The sequence below is a fragment of the Chironomus tepperi genome, unplaced genomic scaffold (genome assembly GCF_022539635.2).
Source record: "Chironomus tepperi strain 1889 unplaced genomic scaffold, CSIRO-AGI_Ctep_v1 contig_84, whole genome shotgun sequence".
NCBI classification, from domain to species: Eukaryota; Metazoa; Arthropoda; class Insecta; order Diptera; family Chironomidae; genus Chironomus; species Chironomus tepperi.
Genome location: NW_027226206.1, coordinates 522,809 through 542,674, shown reverse-complemented (window position 1 = coordinate 542,674; position 19,866 = coordinate 522,809). Strand labels below are relative to the sequence as shown.

The window sequence follows — 19,866 nt, the reverse complement described above, 5'->3', positions numbered from 1 at the left end:
TATTTAGAATGTGTATGCACAGATATCATTTAATCAGCCCAAAGGAGTGAAATGAGAAGCGTAAAATATTGTTTAGCACCTTTCTTCAGTCATGTATATACAACAGCAATAAATCAGTACATGATCGTGATGGATGCAAAAATTTTCACCTTTCCATCATCTCCACCCATTTCCATTCAATTTCATTTATCTAATTTCAATAATAATTAAATTTCATGTGTACAAATACGTTATGTTGTCGGAAATAGAATAATTGTTGCATGCTATAATTCATTATAAAATGCTTTCTTTCTACTCAGCTCTTTTTCTTTTATGATTATTTTATTTATATGCGTCCAATTGCAATTAGTGCATTTCATTCATTCTCCCGTCGTGTTTAAGTTTCATCAACGGTTTTTTTTTTCTGCTTTCATTTCCACTATATGTAGATTTTTATCAATTGGTTTATGATAAAAACCTAGCTTGTTTGGATCATGGCGGAAACAAGTGGACTTTTACTTGGTAACATATAATGTGGGTTATATGTGGGATTAGAAATTAGAGCGCAAGAGTTATGGCTGATAAAATGTGATTAGTCTGCTTATGTGCGATATGCGGGAAAATACTTTAGCAAATGTAATTTGTTGGGTTATCTTGTTGATCGGACTGTTTAGTCTACCGAGTTTCAAAGGATTATATTTTTAGATTTTTATCGTATCTGGTATCTGTACGGACTAGATTATCAAGTAAAATTTAAAATAAATACAAATTTTGTTGTCTAAAGCTTATTGTAACAAGTATTACTGGTTATATGGACATGTAGCGAGGATATGAAAGTTGAAATTTGCTAGGAAGCACCCTACAGTTATAGCAAAGGTCGTACGTCGTGTTACATCATCACAGCAACCGATTCATTCCTCCAAAATCCAGTTTTAATGCAAAAAACAAACAAAAGCTTTAAATTGACAGCAATAAAACATTTTAATCTGTAGAACAGCCTCAAGTTTCTACCTGACATCAGATCAAGGTCTGCTGATGAACAAATTAATCACGATTACGATCATATAAAATGATGATTTAATTTGAGTCTTTGGAAGCTATACACAAATTAAATTTATAACAACGCATGATGAATGCCACATTAAACACAATAATGAGCACCAAACAATAACATTTGTACGGCTAGAAATTGAAAGTGAAGATTACTTCCATTAGAAACTCTTTTTTTATGACCACAAAGATAATTGCACCACAAATCACCAACTGATTATCGCAAAGTGTATTAACAGCTCAAGCCATAAGTAATAGTTGCAAAAAAACAAATTAATTGAATCATTTCCATCCTCTATTGTATGTAATTTATATATTTTTAATTTACATCCAACATAATTGTCTAATGGGAATAACATTGAAATTCAATAACGACCGGTAGACACGATACATACATTAATCAATTCAAACAATATCAGATTCTGCCGTCAGCTACCTTACTCATGATGTGGAGGATATTGTGTAAAAAAAAGCTCTATAATTTGCCAAAACTGTAAATCGCATACTCGTCTTAGAATTATATAAAAGTCTATCTATAAGTTTTGTTTAAAAAAGAAAAATTGTGTGTATAAGGAAAGCGATACCGTCATTCAATGTCAATGCTATTTTTTTCTGTGGATTGTGGTTTTATTATATTTGTTAGTGTAATTCAGCATGTTCAAAAAGCGATTCGCATTAAATCGCATGAATAAAGAAAATTCATAACCTTGAGCGTTATGGCGGCAGAGAAGAAGCACCACCACCAGCAGCAGCCTCGGATATTGAACGAACAAGAAACATAATATTAGAAGAATATTATGGAACGATTGTAAACTCCCTGATGGATGAATATTATGGCAATTTTTAACTTTCTCATCCGTGCTATTAAGTCTATCCATTTCATCCTACAGATTCGCGTGAATAATTATGTTGCCATGGGGCAAATTTATTGCAACTAAGTACATGATGAATCTTCTCTATGGTCGCGGGTTATTTTATTGTTTTCGTAAATGTGAACGATAAAGACATTAATGCGAGGAAACTTCCTGCTTATGACGCCACGTGCACTTTCTTCTTCTTCTTTGTTGCTTTTTCTTAATCTTCATATTTCTTATATTGCATTGAATAAGAGTCATGGACGATTTATAGCCTTCCATACTTTCTCTTTCTATCATTATTAGCATTAAGTATAGAATCTCATTCTTATTCGTCACGACAGTCACTTAAATGGCTTCACTTATGTAAAATAATACTGCGATTTATAATCTTAATTGGGTAACGAGCCATAGTGACATAGAAATTTAGTTAAGAACTTGAAGATCAAGTTCCTATGTGGAATATTTTTTCACGCGAATCAAGCAATTATTTGCAATTGTTTGAGCCATTTCAAGCATGAAAAATGCCATTTACAACACCTCTGTAAATAATTTTTTCGTAAAAACCTTAAATAAGTGATGAAAAATTTACATTATTTGCGGGCGCCTTAAGGGCACCAAGAAGAAATGAAAGCAAAATTAATATTTTGAAGGTTGTCGTTCTTTCGTCTTAATCCAAAATCAATATTGAAACTTCATATAAAAAGAAAAGTGGAGTGGCTCATAAATATTCATGCAGAAAATGAATAAAATATTGAAAAAAGAAGCAATTGTCGGTTGAAATGGAAATTCATGCATTTGTGAATGTCAATATGCTATTGTAGAAATAAAATAGCAGTAAAAAGTTTGAATTTTCACTCCTACATTCATAAGTAGGATAAGTGCAACATAAATAAGCATAAATGTTATAAAAGTTTTCATTTATATGTTGACACAAACAGACCTAAATGTAGTTCACTTTCACCATGTAGTGCCATTTAAAAGTGCATTCATATTTTTTATATGTTAACATGTGAGTGTGCATTATTCGCATTACGAACGAGGAAGTAGAATGAAATAAAACTGCATCAAGCATCAACAATGTTTTGTTTCGGTTGTCTTTATGCTTGTGGCTTATTTCTCCCTTGAAATTAATAAGTAGAATTTACCGTGTGCAGCTGGACAAAGAAAAAATAATCGATACTGTTCGATGCACGCTCCCTCAATCAATTTTTCATCCCTCACTCAAAGCAATCAGGAGATTCGATTCTTTTTCTCATGTCTGTGTTCAGAAAAAATTAATTTTATCTACAAAATTGGATTTTGAGATTGAAATAATGAGATTTTTCACTACAGCAACCTTTCAGGACTTATCAGCATCAATGATATTAAGAATTATCAATATTTTTGATAGGTTCTTGGGGTTAGATGTTGTATAAAATTTTATGAACAATTTTAGAATTTTGAAATGTTATTATGGATGGTAAATTTAGAATCCTTTCCAATTATGTGTGTTTAACGATGGTTGTTAAAGTGTAAAACACAATACTCATTTATTAATAAGTTTAATAAGAGAACTTACAAATGTATTTAATTATTCACGACAATGTTTATTCTTTGGAGTTTAAAAACAGACTAAATATTCATATGAAGGGGTTAGCAACTTAGAAAGGGGAAAATAACTAATTCTAATTGCCAATGTAATTTGAATATTAAACGACAGTTGAAATATTCTCAACAATTTTTATGACTAGATTGGCATTTAGCAGTGTTTGGAATTAGTCCCAAATACTTTAATTAATGGTACTTGTAGCTAGAATTATAGAATTCAAATTAATTTTTCAAGATGTATTTAATTTCTTTTAGAATCCCAACTTCAAGCTAGTTGATCGTTTTGAATTTACAAATTGGATTAATTATAAAAAACATCACTCATCAAATAAATATAGAATTAATACCAAAAACCAACCATCCCTGAACTAAGTTCAATCGATTTTCATGAACATTCTCTTTCCCAAAAACGGCAACTCACGCATTTTCTGTAAGTCATTTTCATGAACACAATACAAACAAATTCTTCTTCCAACTTCCATCGATTCATATTTCCGTTGTAAAATGAAGCCAAATGAACTTCTTCCTCAATTTTGCATCACGACTTAATAAATTTTTTGAAATGGATCTAAATTAAACAAACAAAAAAAAAGTTCGATAACTTACAAATTTTATGCCATATTGTCATGACATTCATCTCATTTTTCCGTCCTTTCACTATCTTTTTCAACCCAAAAACAGAAAAATAGCATAAAAATTTGCTCTTTCTTTTAATGTTGTATTCTTCTCTATTTTTTTCGGCATCAAGATACGTCACTTGAATTTTAATGACCTCCTTTTTCCTCTCTTCTTTCTCGTATTAATCTCAAATCGTGTATATTGTAGTGTTTTGACAGAAGACAATATTGATTTCACGATAGATTCAGTAAGAGAGAAAATGAAAGGCATATCGAATTGAAAGAACATAATGAAGTCAATTGCTAATAATATTAAGAAGAAAGAAACATTTTGTTGGCTTTCACGCTCGATTTCATCTTCTATCGACAAAAAAGAGTCAAGAAAAAGATTCCAAAAACAAACCAAGTTGTCGACATTGAGATGTAAAAGAAATTGCCTCGAAATTGAACTTTTATTCTGTTTGAATCGCTCTGAAGCCATTTTATATGCTATTACTGATGTGTGGGATTAACATCAGATGTGCTCTGCTTATCATTCTTCTTTCTCCATAGATATATCTATCCATGTGCAGCCACGAAGTAGCATGAAGTAAGTAAAAAATCCTCATCAATTCATTACCCACAGAGAGAAGCACGGATTATCACTTTTTTATAGAAACAGATAACATATTGCTCATTCCCACAAGCACTAAATTGAAATACTGAACTGTTTTCATTGACTTTACAGCAACTAAAGATGGAATAAGAAGAGCCAACATTTCTCGTCTGATAGATAGTTACCCATTGGAAGTAACACATTCATTCACACATATTGAAGCATTTTCAAATTCATTTAGGAATTAAATTGACGAGAGTGCAAAGTGTTGAAAGCGGAAATTACTTTTTACAATTTTTTTGTAGTCTTTCATTTCTCATTTCATTTTATGCATGGTTTATATCCCATCTAAATTGACATATGATGAAGACATAATCTGCAATGATTTGCGAAGCGAATAAAAGATGTAAATTGAGGGAGATTAAAAATATTTTGAAGGTCAACATTTTAGCAGAAAATTGTGATTTTTTTATATTCATTTAAATTTGCAGATGTGCCCGCATCATATGAGGGAATTGCGTCAGATAAGATTTGATTAATTTAAATAATCGAGAATTTAAATCGAGAAATGTATAATTTTTGACGAATAATTTGGCGAGTATTTTGTGAATTCTTATGATATTGGTCAACTTTTGTGTGATGACTTAAAGACTAGCTTAGAGAATCGATATAAGCGATCTGCTCAAGAATCAGCTAGATAATGATTTCATCAGGTACCTGCCAACACCAATCAAAAGGTTCAATAGACTTTAAATTACCTCTAAGCAAAACAAAGCAAAACCTGACATTTAGCAACAAACTGCCCCGAAGTAGCAATTTTTATCGCTCCACAAACTTTATCGCAATTTTTTCGCTACTTTGTTTCCGCATACTGAATCATTATTGATAGTCTTATCTAACCAATAAATGCAAAAATTGTGTAATTTTTTTTTATCTCCTCAGAATGAGGTCAATTTGCTAAGTTTTACTGTATCAGTGCTTAAGCGAACTCATTTAATATCTTGGAATCATTTTTTTATTGCGAATCTTTTCGTGCTTGAAGCAGTATTGGCAATAAAAATTGTTCAAAAATCATTAAAATCTAAAAAAAGCAAAATTAGTCCAAAAACATTATAATTCAAATGAGCCAGTGATACACAATAAATCCATAGCTGAATTCCAATTCAGAGAAATCATAAAAAATCCTGAGGCATACTCTGTGCAATCTTCATTACATATTCATTTATTTGTTCAAACATAGTACATAGAAAAACATCATTCATCTCCCTTAAAAAAGTGAGAATTTCATTTTATGATTGCATAGAGTTGATTGTGTATTTGCATAGAACAACATCTCCATAAGGCAATCTTCATTGAGCCATGAAATGCATTAATTCAATTGAAAATAATGAATAAACATTGCTGCACACACACTGAATATTTCATATGTGTAAAAATTTGTACTTTACATGTTTCACATAAATATTTTACTGTATTCATTTATCGTATACTGAATAAAATATTTGTTTCGATCCAAATCCATTTATAAATATTTCTGGAGAATTTTATGTGACTTTTTTTCTAATAAAATTAAGCAATAACGCCTCTTTCTCCGCTGTTTTGTGTCCAAAACTTGATCAAATTTCAAATTTTATAGGCAATAAAAAATGATCTCAAAGCAATTTTTTCACACCGCGACACATTATAGTTCTTTAATTATGCACATAATTCATCATTTTATTATGAGTGATGAAAGATTTCTGCTATGCTTCATTTAATTAATTTATGCAGTCAGACACAGATAATAATATAAACATACATATTTTCACATGAGAAAGACGAGCGCGATGTTGCCATTAATATAAAGAAATGAGAATTAATTAGACTTAATTGAATTGTATTTGCTTGTTGATTTTAAGTCTTCTTCTTATTCTTATCTGATCGGTTGACTGTTTATCGGTCTCACATTCTACATAGAATTTTATTATTTATTTTATATGCAACACACCCAATTTTATCTCATACTATCTTTTGTTTGCTTTATGTTGAGAATGTTTATTATGTTTATCAGTGCTGTAAAATTGAACCCAGAGGGTAAATTTAGATATTTCATTCAAAACTTGGGATTAGTTGAGTGATGGCTTCATATACATTTAAATATTAGATTAAATGTATGCATAGAATTTAGCTTGCAGACTCAATTAAAAGTGGGTAAAGTAAGTTTCAGGCGGAATACAGCAGGTTAATGAGAAAATATAAAATTAGTCTAGAAGAACTGTAAATATATCTCGTATTATTCTTTTTTAAATAGAGAATATAACTAGCAACTATCCATAACTCCAAAAACTCCAATTGTCACATCCAAACTCCTCCCTAGTAATAAGCATTCCCTGCCCATTGACCTAAATCTACACCAAAACATCATAAAGTCAGTTCGACCTAAATTAAATCACCTCCGAAATTATCGAAACCATAAATCATATCCATCTAATTAGCCGAGAATCTCACTCCATAATTAATCCAATAAACTTTGAAGTAAAATGTAAAAAAATCCCAATGGACGCATCCATCAGAAATTTTTTTTTCTATTTTTTTGTGTCATTCTACGATCGCTTGTTGAAAGCATTCTTATTTTATGTGTTTTTTGATTTTATTAATTCAACTCATGTCGAAATTTCCTCGTAATGTGCATCGTGATGATGAAGATGATTAGACGCATCCAGAATTTTATTTATGGAGACTTCCTCTTTTATTATAAATTGTTGTTGTTAAATTTACTTTGTACTGTGTTTATGTGCTGTGTGTTTTATGATTATTTCATGTCATTTTAGTAACGAGTTGGGTGAAACGAAGAACAAATTCATTCTACCATTTTGTGGGACATTGATAAATGATGTGTGAAGAGGAATTTATAATTCAGAATGTCATTCTTTACCTTCATCAAAATCCTTGATTTTAAAAATTCCATAGATTGTCATAAGATGTGCAAATCCCAATGCAACAATTCCATTAGACATCACTAGTAAACAACCCCCTATTTTGACTCAAAGGCATAAAGAAGATCAAGCAGGAAAGAGAAAAAAAAGTCATTGTCCCAGTGTGACTTCTATTTTATGCAAAATTTAAATTTTACTAACGCTAACAGTGCGAGAAGAAGAAATGAAAAGAGATATAAACTGGTTTCCAACTGATCGCACATACAATGACCTTCACATTGTGATGTGATTTGCTGTTGATTTTTTTCTTTCTTTCGTTTCCCGGTTCAATACTCTTCATTATCTCTTCACGAGACTGTAAATCAATCATAAGTTGAAGAAAGTCATATAATTAAATAGTCATTAAATTATGTTCTTTAATAAGTCATTACCATATACGATCTACAATTCACACAAATCGAATGCTAATTTAATAATATTCTTGCAATGGAAGTCGCTTATTAAATTTTTACTTTCAGTCGTCCTTCGTTCATTGAATCTCAATAATTTTTAGTTGTCTACAATTTGCTAAGCATACATAGTTAGTATAATAGTAATCGGAAGTGGAATTCCGGCTGACCACAACACGAATTAAATTAATTTCTAATATTTAAGGTGCAATATCATCGACATAATTTATAAAATGAAAGAGTCTTGAAACGTCAATTATTTTGCCATTTAAATTGGCGCCTATCGAAAAAATCGCAATCATAAATTCGATGACAAGAAATAAGAAATCATACAAGGTTCAAAAAGATACAAAGTCAATTGATTTATGATATTTTCAATTTTCTATGAGCGCTCAATAATTTGCTTCGGATATGCTTCTCATAAATTAAACTCTCATTTTAAGATAAATTAATATGATTATTTCAATACTTTTACTTGTTATCTTAAAATAAATTATCCTTTTACGAGACGATATACATTAAATGTTAGCACAGTAATTTATAAAGAAACGGGGAGACTCTTTGAGATAATTTTTCATTTTTCGCAAACGTTAATAACGAAATATATTAACAGATAATCATCACTTTCGTTTGATGTTGAAAATATGAGGAATTGCTTACTTTAAGCGAGAATTTTATGTGAAGTTGTGATGAACAATATATGATCAGATTTAAGCAAAGAAGATATTGTACTTGAGACTGCCTTAAAATATAAAATATCAAATAATTTTTAGAGGCTATGGTTCGAATCCTAAAGAAATGACTTTAAAATAATTTTATTGTAATCTTAATGGAAATGAATTAATATTTTTTGCAAATTTTTCTTTTTTCAACCAAAACTGCGCATTTTTATTGCATGCTCAACAATTCCTAACTTCCAATTCCTCATTCCTCTGAAGGTTTCTATTTTCATTTAATACTTTTTCGATGGATCATAATAACAACTTATGAAATATTTGGAACAAGCTAAAATATTTTCTATTACTGTACTTAGCGATTGGTAGAGAAGCTATAAAGAAGTTACTTGATTCATGAAAATGATAAATGATTTATGGATTGAAGTAATGAGTATTATTATTAGCTATGCAATAAGATTTTTTTTGGATATTCTTCCATCTACTCAATCTCGGTGAAGTGAAAGAAAAAAATTAGTTTATTTAAATTTTTCAAATGATCCAACGTAACTGTACATAAAGTAATAATATTCACTTCAATCTCTTCAACTGCCCAAAATAATAATAAACAATCATTCAATTCAGGGAAAAAAGAGGCATAACAATTACATGCAATAACTTCATCATACCTATAATCAAGTTGGATTTTTTATATTCATTCGTGGTATTCTGACTAATTAAAATTCCTTTAAACATCAAAACTAGTCTTTAAAAAATTCTTTCATAAATAGCAATACCATACAATTTTCCAATTCTACACCTTTGCACCACTGCTATTATAACTTTTTTTTGTGTCGAGTTTTTGTGGTTTTTAAAAAGCTTCATATTGAGAAAAGATTGTATTGTGGTTGAAAATATCACTTGACCCGATTTTAATGATTATTTAATTGAAACGTTTTGAGATGAAAATTATACTGCATATAGGTGAGACTGTTGACGCATTATATATTGATGAGATTCCAAGGAAGGAAGCCTTATTTAGGTTAATAGTTTATTAATTTTTTATGAATATTGTCGTTGATTTCTTTCTTGGCTTAAGAGAATTAATAATGAAAGGAACAGAATTGGAGTGAAAAAGAATTTTAAATTGTAATTTGTCAATTAAAATAAAATTATTTAATTAAATTAATATTTAAATTAATTAATTAAATATTCATATTAAGCAGCATTGGACATAATCTTATTTAATAATGTAATTTATTGATTTTTACATTAAATGGCTCAAAATTCGATTAATAGTCATCATTAAGGTTCAAATACTTAAGATCATAGTTTAAATCTTATTTATTTAGTTAATTTATTATTTTTTGGCTTCTATTTTAATTTATAATCGAATCAGAATTAAAACCTTAAACATTCAAAAATATCAATGAGCAATCTGCCCATTTGATTGATCGAAAGGGTCTTATTTTCAATTAAATAATCAATAAATGTTAAAACATGACATTACTAAATGCCTTCAAAGAAACCACAAACTTTTTAATGACTTTTAAGCTTGTACCATTCAATGCTTAATTGAATAAAGTTCAAGCTATTGAAATTTAATCACATATTATTAGTAATGGAAATTGTAGAACTATAAATTGATAGATCGTCAAAAGACTTTTTATTACGGAAATTACGAAATTGTCAATAATGCAAAGAAACCTCTCAATTATTTCATGAAAATTTTAATTAAAATATTACTGGCCATAAAAATATTTATTGCAAAAAATACGTAAAAATCCATCTGGTATTAAATAATTTAAGTCGCTGTCAGTATTAAAATTTTTTACTTCTTTTTATTGTTATTTAATCCATCACAATATGTGTCTGCACCAACAGCGAATTAGCAGCCCAAGTCGAACTTACTTAAAACTTAAGAAATAAAAATAATTGAAAATGTATTGCGATGAAAAATAAAAAAGCAAGAAGAAGTTGATGAATAAATAGGTCAAAAATTGCCGTTCAATATGTTTAGGCATGTAACATGACTTATTGAAATCGTGACTTTTTCTTTTATAAGATTAAATATAAATTTTTCTTCATTATTTATAGTTTCCATTGTTTTCCCATTAACTCCTATCAATTTTCCCTTCCAGCTTGCTATTAAATTTCAATATAGAAGAAATGACAAGATTATGTAATTTATTGTGCATTGTAAAAATGTAGAGTAAAAAGCTTGTAATTTGTCATAGCAATAGAGGCCATTAAATTTTCAAACATAATTTATTTTCAATAAGAGCTAGTTGAAAGGGGAATCTTGTCTTGCTTAATATTAATGTATGTTGCTTTATTTAAAGATATATAATTTTCTTTATTCATTATTGTATTTAGATTAAGTAGTAAATTTGAGTTATTAATACTGATGAAATTAGTAAATTGGTAATAATAATGAAATTTATAGGTGATTCCAATGTTCATTTAATAAATCATAATGTATTTACATTAGGGTTCGCCCGAATCACATGCGCATGTATGCACATGCAAAAAAATGCGCATATATGCTCATGCATGCGCATGTGACATGCGCATGTATTTTTGTAAAAAAAAATATTAAAATTTTCTAATGTTGGCCAAAATATTCTATTGGCCCTTTAATTCATTTTAAGTAACATATAATGGAAAAAATGTCAAATTTTAGTGATTTTTGCCTTAAAATATGTCCTTCCTCTTTGCATATGAGCAAATTTTGTTATCTTTACCTCCATTTTTCACTCCTAAGATGGTTTTTAAATAAAAAAACAACTGATTTAGGTAGGGTAAAGAATATAATTTTCGTGGTAATTTCAATCTTCAAGATTTTAAAAGTTCATAACTTTTCACGTGTTAATTCTTTTAGGACAATTTCTTCGGCAAAATATTCAGGAAACAAGGAAATTTACTATAAGCTAATCAAAATTTATCCTAAAATAACAGTTTTCGTGAAAAACTGATTTTATTAGTGAATTTAATTTTTGTGGTATGAAATATAATTTTTGTGGTAAAAAAATATAATTTTTGTGGTAATAATAAATTGAGAATTTGCAGCTTAATTCTTCAAGAAGATTGGGTAAATTTATTATCAGGCTTATATTCAACTAATTTAAGTTCAATTAAAGTCTGCAAAGCATGTGGAAAATGATAAATTAATTAAAAAAAGTTGAAAAAAATTTAACGAATTTTTAAATTTTAAATGAGATAGGGGAGCATCAACCTTAGGGAAAAATCAACCAAAAAATTTCTTAGAAAAAATACCACAAAAATTAGATTTTTTTACCACAAAAATTATATTCAATGTTTACATATTTTAAATGTGTTTTTTTAGTTAAACTAATTAACTTTAACTGTTTAATACTAATTATTGTGAAAATATATGGTTTGTTTTATCATATCAGTCCACTTCCTAAATGAATCAGTGATAATTCCTTAAGAAAATATTTAATTGAAAATTGTAGTAAAAACTTGAATTTTTAGGGTAAATTTTTGGATCGATAAAACTTAGTTATAGTAAGCTAAAAGCTCCATAAAACTAAACATATATCATTTTAATAGCATTCTTTCATAATTTATTTACCTTTCTGGAAGTGAAAAGCAGTGTAAAATAGAATTTCCAAAAAAATGTCATTACCACAAAAATTATATTACCACAAAAATTATATTCTTTACCCTACGTTAAGTATTCAAAAATGGTATAGACTAAAAAAAATCAAATATTTCATGATTTTCATTAAGTTTTCGTTTAATTTTCCCTAATTTAAATCTGTTAACGACCAAAAAATGTGATTAAAATATATTAAATTAGATTTCTCAACTTCCAAACAACCATAAACTTCTTCTGAATTCGTAAAAACTTCTTTTGCAATAAATAATAACCAAAAACATTAGATTCACTCCTTTAAAATTTATTATTTAGCTCAAAATCGCATCTCATGCTCATAAAAATGCTTCTGGAAATGATCAAAGTGAAAAAAATAATAGGAATCAAAAATTTATGCAAAAGTTAAAAATTTTTAAATTTTTTTCTCCAAAAATTAACATGCGCACGCATGCGCATGTGATATGCACATGTATGAAGGTGTTTTTGCATGCATGCGCATACATGCGCATGTGGGCGAACCCTAAATTTACATGTATGCTTATTTTTGTAGAACCTAAATCATTGGTGGGCAACCTGCGTGCAGAGGCACAATAGTGTCGAGGCTTACCAACAAGGCATGCCGCGAAAAATAAAAGATTGCAATTAACTGACCTAAATAGATATTGTCCATACAGAATTAGAGTCATAGAAAGGAAAAATGAATTTATTAATTTCATACTAAATCAACTAGTGTTCGAATCCTATTAAGAAAATCAATAAGTTTTCTTTTAATGTACAGTGTTTTATTTTTGCTTCGTTTTTTAGCGCATTTTTGAAATTTTTTTCAAAAAGGTAGCTTAATAAGACACTTTGTTCGGTCGGTCGGTCGGTCGGTCGGCTGGAACGCGAGATCTCGAAAACTAGACATCGTAGAGAGCTCGGAATGGTTTTAAAAGATCAGTTCCATAAAGTTATTGGCGCCCCGGTCATTTAAAAGTTTCAAATCAAAGCATAAATACTATAATTAACAATTTTTCATTTTCATATACAACAACAACAAAAACAACAACACGTTTTTTCATTGTTTTACAGTGTTCTTCAATGTTTTTCGATGTTTTAACTGTGTTTACTGAACAATGTTTAAATTTTTTTTGACCGTTATGTGGTTTAAATTATTAAAATCCGTTAAATGATGAAATTCTTATATTTCTATTATGGTGACTTGGAATTAACTGGATCTTGTTTTTGTGGGTCTGGAAGTGACCTGGATCCTACTGGATCTTGTTTTGAGGATCTGGAAGTTATATGGATCCTACTGGATCTTGTTTTGTGGATCTGGAAGTGACCTGGATCCTACTGGACCTTGTTTTGCGAATCTGGAAGTGACCTGGATCCTACTGGATCTTGTTTTTTTGATCTGGAATTGACCTGGATCCTACTGGATCTTGTTTTGCGAATCTGGATGTGACCTGGATCTTGTTTTGTGGATCTGGAAGTGACCTAGATCCTACTGGATCTTGTTTTTCGGATCTAGAAGTGACTTGGATCCTACTGGATCTTGTTTATCAGGTCTGGAAGTAACCTGGATCCTACTGGATCCCGTTTTGTGAATTTGGAAGTGACCTGGATCTTATTGGATCTGGAAGTAACCAGGATCCTACTGGATCTTGTTTTGTGGATCTGGAAGTTATATGGATCCTACTGGATCTTGTTTTTCGGGTCTGGAAGTGAACTGGATCCTACTGGATCTGGTTTTGTGGGTCTAGAAGTGAACTGGATCTTGTTTTGTGGGTCTGGAAGTGAACTGGAGCTCGTTTTATGGTTCTAGAAGTGACTTGAATCCTACTGGATCTTGTTTTTTTGATCTGGAAGTGATCTGGATCCTACTGGATCTTGTTTTGCGAATCTGGAAGTGAACTGGATCCTACTGGATCTTGAAGTGACCTGGAACCTACTGTATCTTGTTTTGTGGATCTGGAAGTGACCTTGATCCTACTGGATCTTGTTATTGTGGGTCTGGAAGTTATATGGATCCTACTGGATCTTGTTTTATGGATCTAGAAGTGACCTGGATCCTACTGGATCTTGTTTTGTGGATCTGGAAGTGACCTGGATCCTACTGGATCTTGGTTTTTTGATCTGTAAGTGACCTGGATCCTACTGGATCTTGTTTTATAGACAGGGAAATGACTGAAAAATCAAATACTGATCGCTGGGACAAAAATGCGCTGAAGTAACTCGATAAGAACGAGTACTTTTGTAATTTTTTTTACTCAATTTTTGTCAGTTGTTCCTTTCAATCCTCATCTCATACATAACGAGATACTATTTTAGTACCCAACAGTTGCTTGTAAATATATTTTCAATTATAATTGTGAAATAATCAACAAATAAAATGAATTGTGGAGGAGATAACAATCATCCTATATAACATGACATTTTCTTCTTCACAATTATTTAACATTTTATTGTAGTTTAATTATTTTTGATCTTCTGTTTACAAGAGATTTGCTGCAGTAGCAATTGCTTAATATTATGGAAGAATTTCTCATTATATGCAAGAAAAAAATCACAATTTCGAGGTTTGTTTATGTTTACATAACACATTAGTGTGTGAACAATAATTAATATTTTTTTAGTCTGACGAAAAAATTCAGTGGCTGACGTTTTGGGCTATTTGTTTGTTGTGAATAAACAAATGAAAAAGAGTGTGATTTGAAATAACAAGAGCACAATGATGAGAAACAATTAAAACGTTTTCGAGACGGTCAATTAAAGTGTCATAAAGTTCCTCCCAACTAAAAAAAAAGTTCACACAATTATCCAAAATAAAACAAAGCAATGCAGAAATTTGTTTTATGATTTCCCTCGTGCCATGTACAATATTGAGCATAATAAAAAGTGAATTGTCGACTTAAAATATATTTTCCTCAGTAGACGTGTTGCTTTACCTTGTAACCTCTAATTAAGAGAACATGTAGTCATCAAAAAAAAACATATTTTTGTAGATTTTCTCTTTTTTCATAATTTGCTTTTGAATTTTCATGAACAAAAAAGTCGTGACGCTATTCATTAACATTAATGTCTTTTGGCCTATAGGGAAATTTTTTTTTCTGAAGAAGAAATCAAATGTGACATACGCCCAATTAAGAAAGAAAAGTAAAATGCAGGTCATATCGAGGTTTTAATAATTCTTTTGACATTTTTGAGCGGTTTTTAGACAGCTTGCATATTGATCACCTGTCTTGTGTCGAGACTAAAAAATGATTGAGTTTTATTGGTTGAATAACAGTATTGTTCATTCAGATCATTGTCCCATTGAATCGATTATTGTTGTAGCTCAGATGATTAATGTTATAAACTAAGTCATTCAACCATGCAAATGGTTTCATCTTAAATCTTTATGTAATTTTTATGCATCAGGTAACTGTGATCTAATAGATTAAATTTAAACATGCGAGTTTAATGACATTTTATGTATATCTGTGCCAAAAATATAATGTAATTTGCAAATGCTTTATAAAATCAAGGGCTATTGTAAGCCAAAAAGTTATTTATTCTCGGTAGTATAGTGGTGAGTATCTCTCTGAGTTTCCTGAACTTTTATGTTCAAATTTCCAAGTAAAGCTTCAATTACTTCAACATTTTACCATCCGTAGGCAACAAAAAAACTAGCAATTTAGTAACAACCCATAGCAATTTTAAAAACATCCCAAAATGTCCAACTAAATAGAGTTATTAAGCTTAAAAGACATTTCATTTAGTTTTATGAATATTTTTTTAGCTTCCAGTATTTTTACTGCACCAAACAGTCGCCAGCGAAGTAAATTCACACGTCAAAAAGTGAATTTAATTTTATTTTTCGTCTGACAAAATACAAAAGTAATTTTTTCTCTTATTTTTTTGCAATTAAGCGGAACAGCTGAATGTAAAAAAAATAACAATCGCGCGTTCGTTACCGTTCACTAGTTCTGTTATTATGTGTCTTTTTCTATCTATCAGGTTTAAGTTGACAGATATGTTTATAAATAAAATACAAGAAGTTTTCAAAATAGGAAATTGCAATTTCACATTTTTCCTCATCTTCCTCATACCTTTATGAAGGCACTTTCTATTTACGTTATTAAATGGTCAAATGGATAATGATAATCGCAATGTCAGTGTATATTATGTATGTTGAAGGAATTGGAGTAAATAAAATGCACATCTCATGTTACTTACCAAGAAATTTCAATAGAATTTTTGGTTCGGAATAATTTTTTTAATATTGCGGTTCGTTCGTCTGATTCCGTATAAAGTAGAAAGCAATGTTGCAAAAAATGTTGTATTTTTGGTCTGGAAAGAAACAAGAAGAAGAAGAAAAAAGATAATTGAAGTAATTCCATTAAAAGCGAATTCAGATTTTTATAAAAAATGAAGAAAAACAGCATCAGGCCTCTTCATGATTGCATAACCGTTTCCATTTAATCAAAAGAGATTTCATTTTTTTTAACTTGAATATTCGCCGAAATAAATCAAAAGTATAACAAGATGTAATTAAAGTTGATGCTGCGGCAAAGAAATGTATATTCAGCATTGCGGGAATGCTCTGTTGGTTTTTTTGAACAAATTTAATGAAAATCTTGAGGAAAGACAAATGCACAAGCTTGGATTTGAACTTTATGGTTGTATAAACCAGCTTTCCTTTATTTACATGAACATTTAGCAATTAGTGAAGCGCAAATCACCATTTAATCAGTCAATGTATTGTTTTCATGTCAAGTATTATTTAAAAGTCGTAATTCTGCAATTTAACTATCCATCCATCTCAATAGGTAACACAGGTGTAAGGTGATAAGCACTTGACTTTTGGTAAGTTGTTGACTGTCATAAAGCAATATATTAACCGTTTAGTTACTTATTCAAGATTGATCATGAAAGATAATTTTTTTGTTATTTTCGGTAATGAGGTTGATTTTGATTGATATTGAGTCCTTTCAAAATAAATTGCTGCCATGAGTTTTGAAAATTTTGCGCGATCTTGGCAATTAAATGTAAAGTTTTTAGCTTCTTAGCATAATTTTTTTGATATTTCAAGGACTCAGCTTTACCAATCTGTGGTTTCAATCTAAAGCTGACTTAGAACTGAGTTCGTATTTGATCAGCTGATCAGTTCCACTTTCCGTTTGGAGTCAGTTTTAGAATTCTTATATTCATGACAAATCCAACAAAGCTAAGCTGATAAAGTAAAGTTCCTAATCATCAAAAAGCTATAATTTGTGAATCATATTTATTTATTTCCTATATAAAACATAAACATTAGAATAATTTGAAGGTTATAGCATTGATTTCAATCATCTACATATGATGACAGACATTGACATGTCTAAAACCACTAAGTTAAGTAGAGTTTGAGATTGTTTGGTCCAAATCAATTCGACTCACAATCTTTATCTTAATTCTTAGTAATTTAGTATAGAAATAAACTTACTTAAATTATGCTTACTTCATTAATTTTCAAATGAGATGTAAAGCATTTCGAAAGTAAAGGTAAACTGATGCAGCATAATGACAAGATTTTCTTTTGTAATTTATTCAGCCCACTTTATGTTTTCTAAACAATCTCAGTTTTTAATTTCTCGCTTTAAAATTCTAATCTCATCACATATCATAGAATTTTCTTACATAATTATAAGAAATACAACGAAAAATACATTTCAAGCACTTGTTCGAAAGAAATCTAAAATGTTACGAAGGAGCGAGTAAAGTGTAAGACAAGAAAATTGTTCCATCAAATGATTAAATACGGTATATGAATAACATTGTACAGACATTCAAAACCAAAATGAAATTCAACATTTTTTTTTATTATTCATTGTATAGACTTGTTGGAGATGGAACGAAAAGAGGAAAGAAGAAAAAAGTACCTTGAAAGGTCATCGCGTTATGTAATGTTGAAAGAGTAGAAACAGAAAAAAATATGCTTTACTACTTGCTTGGCTAGCTGCCTCAATGTTGTTCTTTTTGTTCCTTATCGAGTAATATTATACTATTAAAATGATTGTATCAATTGTATGAATGTCTACTTCAGTGCTGAATAAACTATTTGTTGTGGTACGATGATGGATATATTTCTTTTATTATTTTCAATGTTTTGGAAGTGCGGTTTCGTGCACTTGTGGAGTTGAATTTTGAGATTTATCTCCTGACGATTCGTATTTTTTTACAAAAACTGTCAAAAAGAGTTGCATGCATGTTACTGTTACTTTTAATTATGAAATAGTAAGAGATACATTTAGATGATGCCAAAAGACACGAAATATCAAACTTTGGGATACCACACCATCATTAATAATTAAATGCCCATAGACAGCCTTCAAACTCTTCTTATCGAACCGTACTTAACTGCACACGACTTCAGCAGCTCTGACCAGGTTCGTTAATACCACATTGTTGCGTTTTCAACATCATAAATTCTAATAAAAGTGTGTAAAAAATATTTTTTTGCAACTCAATAAGTTTAATTGCCATGAAACATGAAAAAATATTTCTAAAATGTCATTTTTGTATTCAAGGGTATTGAACTTATGAAATTATCAGGCTTTTAACCACATGTGCATGAATTTTTGAGCTATTAAAAAATGAGAAAATCATTTGAGCCTTGGAGCAGATAATTGTTGTCGAAAAAGAAGTCCTTTATGGCTGTCATAAATTTAGCTAAAATTTCAACTTGAACAATATCTTTCATTTTTTATGATATAAAGTTTAACACATAAAATTCATCCCCATTAAAATTAAAATTATTATTATTTCAATTATGGAAATTGTTCCTTCTTTAATGTCGAGGTTCTTTTAACATCCGTTCAAGCAATGTGCTCATATTTGTTATTTTTATATTTATTATAAAACCTTTCAAACAAAATGTTCATTGTTTAGACTCAAGTAAACAATTTAGATGCACAAATTGTTTTATTTATATTCACTCCCTTCCTATACTCCATACAAATCCCTCAGACATGTTCTTGGAAAGATAAAATGCAATCTGAAATCTAACACGCAGGAGCAGACGAGAGTCTTTTCTTTAACCGATGAAAATATCCTCAATGTGCACCCTCCACTCTTTGGATTTAGTAATGAAATTTGCTTTTCACCATCGTTCGGATCTGATCGTACTGTTCAAAATGTTGATTTATTTGCACATTATTTGATTGTAAACTGAGACATTTTTGTTGCACAATATAAAATTTGTTGGATGTGATGATGATTATGTTGATGGGATTTTGGGTAATGTAATTATTACGTTAGTATTTTGCTGGTTAATATGTTACAATGCATGTCTAATTGTTTATGGGATTCTTTGCTAACCTTGATGAGTTAAGTCAAATGACAATCTATGACATTTAATTGCACTAACAGTTAATATTTGAATCTAATGATACACTGAATGAGGCTAATTGTTAAATAATAATTTCAATAAATCCTTCCGATAATTAAAGTTAGATTTTTCCAAATTAATGCACATTATTTAATTAAGAAGATTAAAAATGATTGACTCTATAAATCCGTTTATAAAATCAGATAAAACTT

At 29.6% G+C, this 19,866-nt stretch overlaps 1 protein-coding gene across 3 annotated transcripts in view; it reads right to left on the bottom strand.

Annotated features, from left to right (window-relative positions):
- The window catches only part of LOC139085803 (putative leucine-rich repeat-containing protein DDB_G0290503), a 72,380-nt gene that overhangs the window by 38,573 nt on the left and 13,941 nt on the right, over positions 1-19,866 (bottom strand). For all 3 annotated transcript variants that reach the window (XM_070633963.1, XM_070633961.1, XM_070633962.1), the window contains one exon: positions 16,522-16,635. The gene's annotated coding sequence lies outside the window, so the exon portion shown is untranslated. The remainder of the gene's footprint in view (positions 1-16,521; positions 16,636-19,866) is intronic.